This window comes from Hippopotamus amphibius, chromosome 4 (assembly GCF_030028045.1).
Source record: "Hippopotamus amphibius kiboko isolate mHipAmp2 chromosome 4, mHipAmp2.hap2, whole genome shotgun sequence".
NCBI lineage: Eukaryota > Metazoa > Chordata > Mammalia > Artiodactyla > Hippopotamidae > Hippopotamus > Hippopotamus amphibius.
The window spans coordinates 99523272-99533557 of NC_080189.1; the positions used below are offsets into that span (position 1 = coordinate 99523272).

The 10286-nt window shown below is 46.5% G+C and overlaps 1 long non-coding RNA gene and 1 other non-coding gene across 3 annotated transcripts; both read right to left on the minus strand.

Annotated features, from left to right (window-relative positions):
• Nucleotides 1–5736: 5736 nt before the first annotated feature.
• On the minus strand, nt 5737–8853 carry LOC130850847 (uncharacterized). Of its 2 annotated transcripts, XR_009053031.1 has the most exons (4): nt 8838–8853; nt 8254–8568; nt 6846–6882; nt 5737–6340 (listed from the first exon to the last, which is right to left on the minus strand). It is a non-coding gene; the product is annotated as an uncharacterized LOC130850847 (long non-coding RNA). The 2 variants fall into 2 exon arrangements; XR_009053030.1 differs by lacking the exon at nt 8838–8853 and having other exon boundaries at nt 8254–8827.
• Nucleotides 6723–6793, minus strand: LOC130852877 (small nucleolar RNA SNORD93). Its single transcript, XR_009053579.1, has one exon. It is a non-coding gene; the product is annotated as a small nucleolar RNA SNORD93 (small nucleolar RNA).
• Nucleotides 8854–10286: the final 1433 nt, after the last annotated feature.

Consider the following 10286-nt stretch of genomic DNA (forward strand, 5'->3'; position numbering starts at 1 on the left):
GTATTTTTAAAATTTATTTATTTTTGGCTGCCTTGAGTCTTCGTTGCTGTGCAGAGGCTTTCTCTAGTTGCGGTGAGTGGGGGGCTACTCTTCATTTTGGTGCAAGGGCTTCTCATTGCAGTGGCTTCTCTTGTTGTGGAGTGCAGGCTCTAGGCACGTGGGCTTCAGTAGTTGTGGCATATGGGCTCAGTAGTTGTGGCACATGGGCTTAGTTGCTCTGCTGCATGTGGGATTTTCCCAGCCCAGGGATTGAACCCATGTCCCCTGCATTGGCAGGTGGATTCTTAACCACCGCGCCACCAGGGAGGTCCCTTGCGGTCAGTATTAAAATTAGAGTTAGATCACAGTCAATGATATTTGGTCTCCGTTCCTCAGGGTTTTGTTCTACAGCTGCTTTGTGAATGTTCTTTTGACGGGCTACATGCCCCTCATGAGGGCTGAAGCTCTTTGTGGAATTAGATCATGTTAACAACCTTTGGGTGGTTTCTGGGGTCCAGGGACAGGCCAGGTGATCCCTCAGCCGACTTGGGCAAGCTTCGTCTCAGTAATGAAGCTAAGACGTCCAGTCTGACCAACTCTGATACGAAAACCGCTGGTTTGCGATGAGCAGAGCTGGAGCCTCTGACCGCTCATATGCAGCCAACGCTAAACGTCGCTTCTGGGGAACCTGGAAGGAAACCCGTATAGCTCTGTGCTTAAAATAATGAACTGCTGTTTTGTAAATGTTGTGGACTATAAATGCACTTAGAAGTGAGAACAGTGAGGCTAGCCGTGAAGGGCCCTCGGGCCTCAAAGTACAGAGACCCTTTCTTCTGCGGGGGAGGGGGGTCCCATCTGGGGAAGAGCCTGTAGCACACTCAGGACCACCTTAGCAGGCTGCTGCTGTTGGGAACAAGCTTTTCTAAGACAGGGTGTCTCAACCTCCGCACTACTGGACATTTCGGATCAGAGAATCCTTTGATGTTGAGGCTGTCCGGTGCATTGTAGGACGTTCTGCAGCATCTCTGGGCTCTACACACTAGATGCGGGGAGCGGCCCCCACCCAGACACTTGTGAGACTTGCAAGGGTCTCCAGACATGACCGATGTTGGGGTGAGATACTACCTGCCCCCTCCCCCCTGCTGCCATACTCCCTCTTAAGAATCACTGCTTAAGGGAAATGTGAAAGCTAAAGGAAAAATCCACCTATTGTTAGAAGACAAAAATGACCAAAAGTCCTGCACAGGAAGGAAATTACAAAGGGGAATGTTACCCAGACCTGTTTCTTAGAGCTGAGTTGAATGAAAACAAGGGAAGGAGAGAATTTGGGGAACATTTTGCTCAGCATAAGGTAGTTTGAAAAAAACGGTACTGTATATAAGCTCCGCTACTATTTATGGTGCCACCTCCCCCAATCTTTCCTTTTCCATGAAAAAACCTGAAAGGCTATGTTACTACACACACACAAAACCAACTAGGTCAGGAAACCACAACTATTCCTCACATAGATTCTTCGCTAAGGAGGTTGTTTCAAGATGTGGCACATCACGTCCCCCGGCCCTTGGTTATCCTCGTGAACACACAAGCACGTGCACAGGGGAGTCTCAGAACAAGTGTTTAATAAATCCATTCTGAAGTCTTTTATTTAAAACATCCAGGGCTCCCTAGGTGGTGCAGTGGTTGAGAATCTGCCTGCCAATGCAGAGGACACGGGTTTGATCCCTGCTCCAGGAAGATCCCACATGCCGCAGAGCAACTAAGCCCATGCACCACAACTATTGGGCCTGCACTTTAGAGTCTGTGAGCCACAACTATTGAGCCCATGTACTGCAACTACTGAAGCCCACGCACCTAGAGCCCGTGCTCCGCAACAAGAGAAGACACGGCAATGAGGAGCCTGTGCACCATGACGAAGAGCAGCCCCCACTCACTGGAACTAAAAGAAAGCCCGCCCACAGCAAAAAAGACCCAACACAGCCAATTAAGTAAATAAATAAATAAATTTATTAAGAATAAAAATAAAAAATAAAACCTCCAGAAGTGCTAGCAGCTTGAGTGTAGAATTTATGTCGTCTTCTAAGTACCACTGGCTCCCTATACCTGCACCTCCTGCCCTTGAAAAGTTAGCTCCTTACCTGCATTTTAAGTGCTAATTTTACTCTTGCTTTTTCCTCCAGACCCTGTATAGTAGGACAGCAACATCTTTCTAACCACTATCTCCATGTTTCCATATTTCCTATTTTAGAACAGTACTGCCCAACAGAAATATAATGCAAATCTCATTTATATAATTTTAATATTTCCAAAATCATTTAACTTGTAATCAATATAAAATTGAGATTTTATATTTTTTTAATTGAAGCACAGTTGATTTATAGTATTGTGTTATTTCCAGTTACAGAGCATAGTGATTCAGTGCTTTTGCAGTTTTTTTCCACTCTGGGTTATTCTAAGATAACAGGTATAATTCGCTGTGCTATACAGTATATCCTTGTTGCTTATCTATTTTATATACGTCAGCTTGTATCTGTTAATCCCATAACCCTAATTTGTCCCTCCCCACTTTGGTAACCACAGGCTTTTTTTTTTTTTTCTATATCTGTGGAATCTAAAAAATAATACAAATGACTAGATGCATTTTTTTAAATATTAATTCTTCCAAAGCTGATGTCTCTTACACTTCAGCATGTCAATTTGCATTTCAAGTGCTCAATAGCCACATGTGCTTAGTGGCTACTGTACTGGAGTAGTTTAGACTCTATGATGATTCCCAAGGTTCCACATATTTCTCCACTCTAGGAGATCTACAGATGATACAATGGGCTCTATTTTGCCAGATAGTGGGGGTAATTTGTCAGAGCATTTGTCCAACTGGAAAATCATTCCATCAACTACAACATTCTTCTCTGTTCCCAGAAACAAATCAGGGTGACATACATCAACCTGCATGGACTGGATTTTACCTCTTTAATCTCTGAAACAGGTTGATGTGTAGCTGTTCTGGAAATGCAGGTGGCAACAGGGGAAGGTACCGCAAGATAATTGGCCCTTGCAGTACAGATAAACTCCTCCAGGGGGCTCTCTAGCCATGGTTGCATAGTTCCAGATAAGTCACAATTTTATAACAAAATGTTAGAATCAGAACTTTTCAGCTTATGAACACAAGGTAATTTCTGGAAAGGCAATCTTTATGAGTACAAAGTTATGTTCTTTAGCTGATGAGGGAGAAGAAGCACTTGGATTCCAGGGAGTCTAGAATGCAAATAACCCCACCCCCTCCACCTTGTCCATTTAAAATTTATATTCAAGCTGAGACGAAGCAAGAGAGTAGCACAGACATATATATACTACCAACTGTAAAATAGTCAGTGGGAAGTTGTTGTATAACAAAGGGAGTCCAACTCGAGGACGGAAGATGCCTTAGAGGACTGGGGCGGGGAGGGTGGGGGGGACTCGAGGGCAGGGGGAGTCAAGGAAGGGAGGGAATACGAGGATACGTGTATAAAAACAGATGATTGAACTTGGTGTACTCCCCAAAAAATAATAAATAAATAAATAAAAAATAAAATTTATATTCAAGTGCCAAACGACAAATTTGCCAACCAGATTTCCTCTGGTTCCTAGGAAGCTCAGAGCCAAATTGGTGGAAGCCTACAGCATGTGGTCTAGTGGTGTGATTTTATATCCTGCTGTCTTGTTGCTGAGCTTTTCTTCCCTCCTCTAATTATTACTGTCTGCTGTTTGTTTATAAGCCACCCCCAAATCATTCTGGGAATGTGGTGGGGGTGTAAACAGATATAATAGTCTCCACACAGTTTGTCCTAACAATTGAATTTTTCAGATATTGACTCAGATACTGAGTGAAGGTATTCCTTAAAAGAGGTTGAATGAGGCACATTCTAGCCAGCTTCATCTTACCAAGTGACACAGATAAACCACACCATGTAAGTTCCATAAAGGCAGGAATCATCTTATCACAGGATTTAACACACAAGAGAAACACAGTAAATATTTACCAAATTATATAAATATTTAAGGTTTGTGGAACCTCAAAAAAAATACATACTTTAGTTTGGAATATTCACTTGAACTACAAAGACCTGCTTGCTTTTAAGAAACAAAAACTACTTGTACCCAAGAGCTTAGAAACACTTAAGAGTACCTCAGTCAAAAATGGAATACGCACATTCTTGAATCTATGTGACAATCTACCTGAACTGACATAGCAATGGCATTGCTGCCAATACCAGGCAAGTCACATCTGGGAGATTAGCGACTGGAGTTCCTACATAAGATTTGACATTTTCAATGAAACCATAACCATTGAACAGAATTGTATTCCAATCACATTTTCTTTTATAGTCATAAAGATTCTCTTCATGATTATAGTTCCTCCCTTGGAACTAATAAATCCTCTGAAAACATTTCATTCAGCTTCAGATTTGCTTCATTTCTCCTCAGAGCACAGAAGGATGGCCTGGTAGTTTAACAGTCCATCTTTTCACTCGTGCTTTAGCTCTTCTCAACATGCAGGCATGTGCTAGGCCAAGGAGGGCAAGGTGATTTGCAGAATAGTGGGACTGGCTGCAACTCACTTTCTCGGGTGATCCTAGACCTTAATCAAGGAACGGGGTTGGGAGGAGATGGAGCAGGTCATGTACCACACCCGGAAGCACAAGGAGGCATCTGAAGGGACCACTTCCTTCTACAGGCAAGATGGCACAACACATCTGCCAGTGCCCATGGTTAAGAGGGGGCTCGGGCTCAACAGGCTCTGTGGCTAGACCTATCACCCACAGGAAAGAACAGTGACTCACAGCCAATACTTGGCCCATTCCCCACCCCCGTTAAAGGAAATAACAAACCTGTTTATTGCTTGAACTATATATTTCTTGGGGAGGGGGCACATTGCCTGGTATGTGGAACTTCCCCATCCAGGGATCAAATCCATGCCCCCTACAGTGAAAGCGCAGAGCCTCAACCACTGGACCAGTGAGTCCCCATCCCTTTTCAAAAGCACCATTGAATATCCCCAGAGAAAAAGTAATCCACGTGGTTTATGCATCAAGCTTTGAGATTAACCCAAACCCAATTACTCAGCACCTAGAACCTCATTTATCCCCTAATTCTCTCACTTCATTCCCTGGTTTAGCCAATATTGGCCAAAGCCATTCTAAATTTTGTTGGGTAACAACGTTCACACTTCATTTTCCGCTACCATGTGGCTACTAGTATATATCGTCAAGAGATGGAGAGAGGGCTTCCCTGGTGGTGCAGTGGTTAAGAATCCTTCTGCTAATGCAGGGGACACAGGTTTGAGCCCTTGGCCCGCAAGGCCCCAAACATCGCAACTACTGAAACTTGCACACGGCTCTCGCCACAACTAGAGAAAGCCTGCACAAAGCAACGAAAACCCAATGCAGCTGAAGATAAATAATAAAATAAATCTTAAGGAAGAAAAAGATAAAGAGAAAAGTGCTATACTGCTCACATCCTGCCAAGAGACTGAAAATGCAGCTGTTAAGGACAGTGAGTGTGTGATGTGTGAAACGCCCACAAAGAAAACCTGTACACCCTCGATGGGTGAGCACATATCTTTTGATTGTTTCTAGTATTTACTTATGCACGAGTCACTTACATGACCCAAGGTGATTTTGATGTTAATCTTAGTAAATCATTCAATTACTGACCAAAGACCGTCTTCCCACAGATTTCATTGAAAATGTCATTAAGATGCCAGAAAGGGTAAGTTTTTAAAGTCATGTTTATTGAAGTTGAATTTACATTCAGTAAAACTCACTCCAAAATTTGACAAATGCAATCACCACCATAATCAAAGTGTAGAACAGTTCTTCAACCTGCTCTCCCCACACTAAAATCCTATGCAACAAACTCCTCCCTGATCTTTAGAAATCCACTGTCAAAGGGGTCACATTTAATCATCGAAATAATCTATTATAGAAAAAATTCTAAGCACAAAAACCAAGTTTTTAAAAGGATATTTTGAAGCATACAATGTTTAGAATAGTCAAAACAATGGGATTTAAAAATAACCTCTGTAAATTAAAGCAGCTGACAAAGTTGTCTTAAGATAGTTGTACTGATACAATAGCTAGTCTAGTTACTATGTCAAGCTTCAGGCTGGGGCTGGTTGGCAGAAAAACTACTTTAAATAGTTTAAATGGAATTGCATTCTACAGAAATTCTCTTTAGGGCAGATATATGTTCTTATAGATATCTGGCACCTTTTCACCACCATGAAAGGGACAGTAAGTGAAAGCCTCTATTCTGTATATATCAATTGTCACGTGTTCAAATATACCTTATCTCCTCCTCCAACAGCTTCTTTCAAGTATCAGTTCTGTAAGAGAAGTATCACAGTAGGTAATTAGAACAATTACTAAATAAGATGCTATTAAGAAAATAGTGTCTAGACCATGTTCACAAAAGCAGTGCAGGTAAGGAAAATGAATCCCCCAATCTACTACACATTGTCAACTCAGGCACAGTAATATTCTGACAAAATTTTCAACTCAAAATCCTATTTTAATAATGCTAGCAATTCACCTCAGCTTCTGGAAGATTCTAACTCCAAATGGCAACTGTTGCCAAAGATAAACACCTTGAAAGATTAGATGCCAATCACTTAAAAAGCTCCCTGCCCCCTCCATTTTATTTAAAACATACTTTTTAAAGGGGGGGAGGGGTGTGATTGCCTGTAATAAATTCCTACCTATCAAAATTGGCCTCAGGTAAATCCTTTAACCCATCAGAGCAGGATAACCAATCAGATTAGAGTTCTCATCCTTGGCCAAGAATTGAACTATTTAATAACTCAAGCCAGATTCTCTCCATTTGGTCCATACCTGAAGTTTGTCAGCATCTTGAACCGGACTGAGCCTGCTAAGAAATTGAGAAGAACATAAGAACATTGTTAAGAATATGACACTCTAACTTTTTATGGTTGTGTTTGTGTGTGTTTGTCAGTCTTTTATTGGGCTATCTACCAGCTACCTTTGATGAATAAGATTCCTGTAAAACAGCTACAGTCTCCAAACTTCCTGACACTGGGAATCTCCTGTAATTCCCAGCCAGGAGTAAAACAAGTATCGAACTAAGTTCCTATACTCTGGGAATCCAATGCACACAAAGTCAGCAGTCACCATCTTTCCAACTATCTCCTTGTTAGCTTGCATGCAACACTATCAATCTGGAAAAAATAAACATTCCTGGCAACAGTATTTATCTAGGAAAGTCGGAAACAGACTTTTAACATTTAAAAAAAAACCAAAGGAAGCCTGAAACTTGTTTTAGCCAGAGGCCTAGGCAGAGCCAGCAAGTGGCAACAGTCCTCCGCACTTGATCAGTTTCCACAGTCCTTAAATAGACACTGGCTCAGCTCAGGCTGCTGCTTCCTTGACCTGCTGCCTGCCTCTCTCAGCCCAAGTCCCTCTCCCAGAGGCAACTGTTTGGCTCAACAGGAATCCCCACCATCTAAGCCAATTGTAAAACAAAGCCTGACCACTGCATTTCTCTCTGTTGTAGTGCCATTCACCAGAGAACGACGTAGTTGGGGCAGGAAAAACCATGTGCCTCCCACCCATATATACGGCTGGAAAGGGGGTGCCTAGGACACAGCTTGCAACGCTACACCTTGTTTCCTCTTTAAAAGCATGATAAAACTGATGTCCCATTCGGCTTCCTAATCAGTAAAATTCGTAAAAGGGTCTTTTCACCACTGAGGCAAGCATGTAAACAGCCCACAAGCCTCACATGTCAAGATAAGATTTCTAAGAGGTACCAGTGATAGCGATGATTCCTTCATTCACTCAACTCTAAATTTGGATGTTTACAAATTTTATTAAATTCGGAGAGTAACCCTTTCTATAGGGATGTACACCAGTAAAACACAGTAAAAATGCCCACTGATGCCGAAGAGAGCCACACCGAAACTTCGAAACGCTTCCTTGAGACAAACGTTCTCTAGGGCAACCCTGCCTGTTTATCTTGGCGGACAAACGTCGGAACCCCAAAGGTTTCCGGCTTTTTCCCAGGACGGGCCTCCCACCCTGAAAATGTTGGAAGAGGGTCCCATGCTGCGTAATGCACTGTCACTCCTGCAACGCTGGGGGAGAAACCCGCTCCCTCCTTAAGGCTCACAGCAGGTAACCGCTCCCGCAAGACTCAAGATCTTTGAAAATAAACCCAACCACCGCGCGAGGTGGCAACGGGAAGGCATTTGTGGCGGGGGAGTGTCTGTGTGGGCGAAATTACCTCCCCTTCTTGCTCACACCGGAATTAACACGGCTCCGCACTGCAGCTTTCGGAGTTTCAGGCCAGTGCTCTTACCCACGTCCTCACCCGGCCGGGCCCGGGTGCTCAGAGCCGCCGGGCCGCGGGGGAGATCCCCGCGTGCGCCTGGAACGCGGACAGCGTCCCGGGCTCTGAGCCTCCGTCCTGGGTCAGTTTCGCTCTCGAAGTTTTTTGTGTTTTGTTTTTTCATTGCAAAAGGAGCCTGAAGCTCCATGTGGCCCGGATCCCTTACGCGTCGGGGGTCACAGGCACAGAAGGTGCCGGGCGCCTCGGCCCCTGGTGGGGGGGGGAAAGGGGGCCCTTAGGCTCCAGGAGGGTCCCTCCCGGGGAGGAAGGGTCCCCGCCTCAGAGGGGCCCTCACGGCGGCTGCCCCGGGGGCTGGGAGGCCTCTCCCGAGGGGGCGGCGCGCTGAGGCCGAACCCGAGTCCCGGCCGCCCAGACGGGGCGCGCACGGGGACCGGAGGGGCGTGCCTGGTAAGCGCCACTGCAGGGACCCCCAGGCCACGTGGCGGGCGCTGGCGTCGAGCCTGTGGGAGGCCACTTACCTAGCCGCGCGCCGAGGCCGAAAGGGGAGGGGGGAGGGAGAGACCCAGTTTAAAAGGGGCCCGGGCGGTGAGCACCCGGCGGCAGCCAACCAAAAGCTCGCCCCGCCCGGCCGGGCGCCCGGCCCCGCACCCGCCCCAGCACCCGCCCCGCCGGCGGCGCCCGGGGCCCTCGCGCACCCCCTGCCGGCGGCCTGGGGAAGCGGGGCGGGGCTGGCGGCCACCGCCCCGCCCCCTTCCCGCCTCCCCCAGCTCCGGCCTCGGGTCCGACCCACCCAACACCCGCCTCAAAGCCCTTCCCAAGTGCGGTGTCCACTTACCTCGCGGCAGGTTCGACAGAGCTCCAGGCACTCAGTGTTAGGTATTTCTGCCCCATCTCCCCTCTCCCCACCTCAACTCTCCTATCCCATGCCCTCCCCCAGGGGGGTCCGCAAGCCCCCAGAAGTCCTCAGCCTTGCTTTTATATTTGGTTTTATCCTTAATCTGTCCCTGGAATTTTGAGATTTGAGGCTTCTAGGTACTGGAGCACTTGAGGTCATTTTGGTTGGAGGGACTGTTTAGGGCTACAAATATTTCCTGAGTGCCCACCCAGCGGTAAGGCACCCGTGATCCCTGCTGTGACGTAGAACGAGAAACTGCCCCGTCCCTCAAGGAACATGAAGTGAGAGAAGCCTACGCAGTGTGCCAAGGGCCTAGCACCAAGCCACCGCGCCGGGCCTGCTAAGGGAATCAGGGACGGCTTCCTGGAGGAGGGGTGTACCTAGGCTGAGTCTAGCCTTACTAGCAGGAAGTGCCTTCACGATGTGGGAGAAGCCAGGAGAGTTAAAGAAGGATCATAGAGTTAGAGGGACTTTTAGATCATAGAGTTTCTGGTGGGGTAGAGCCCACCTTGGGGTATTCTCCAAAAGCAGGCTTGTCGTGATGATGGAATGTAAGCTCCTTGAGGACTCGGTTTCCTGCTCTACTGCATCCTCTGAGTTCAGCTTAGTGCCTGGAGCTTATTCAGGTAAGCGGGAAATGACTCCAGGGAAAGAGATTCGCCATCGATCCCCCACGGTGGTTGAGTATTGATACTATAAAACTCTTCAAGGCTCATAGTGGTGATCATGGTGGGGTCTTATCCCTGAAGGTAGCTTTTCCGGGTCACCTTGAGTATGAATGCATCCCTGCGTTCCCAGTACGTGGCCTAGAGCGTGGTGCACGGTCAAAGTTTGATAAAACCTCCTGCATTTCCTTTCTTGGTGTGTATTTGGCCTGCCTTTCACACACATGATGAACTACCTGCAGAACAGGCATCCTGAGCCCCCGGGAGGTGTAGGGCCCTTCTCTGGCTAGTTTTGCTCCTGCTAGAGAGGAGCCCCCACCCCCACCCCGGCTCCCCATGCCATGTTTCTTTGTGGAGGAACTTCGGTGGGATTATACCCTGAGCCTCTGTCCACCCTTTCTTCATTC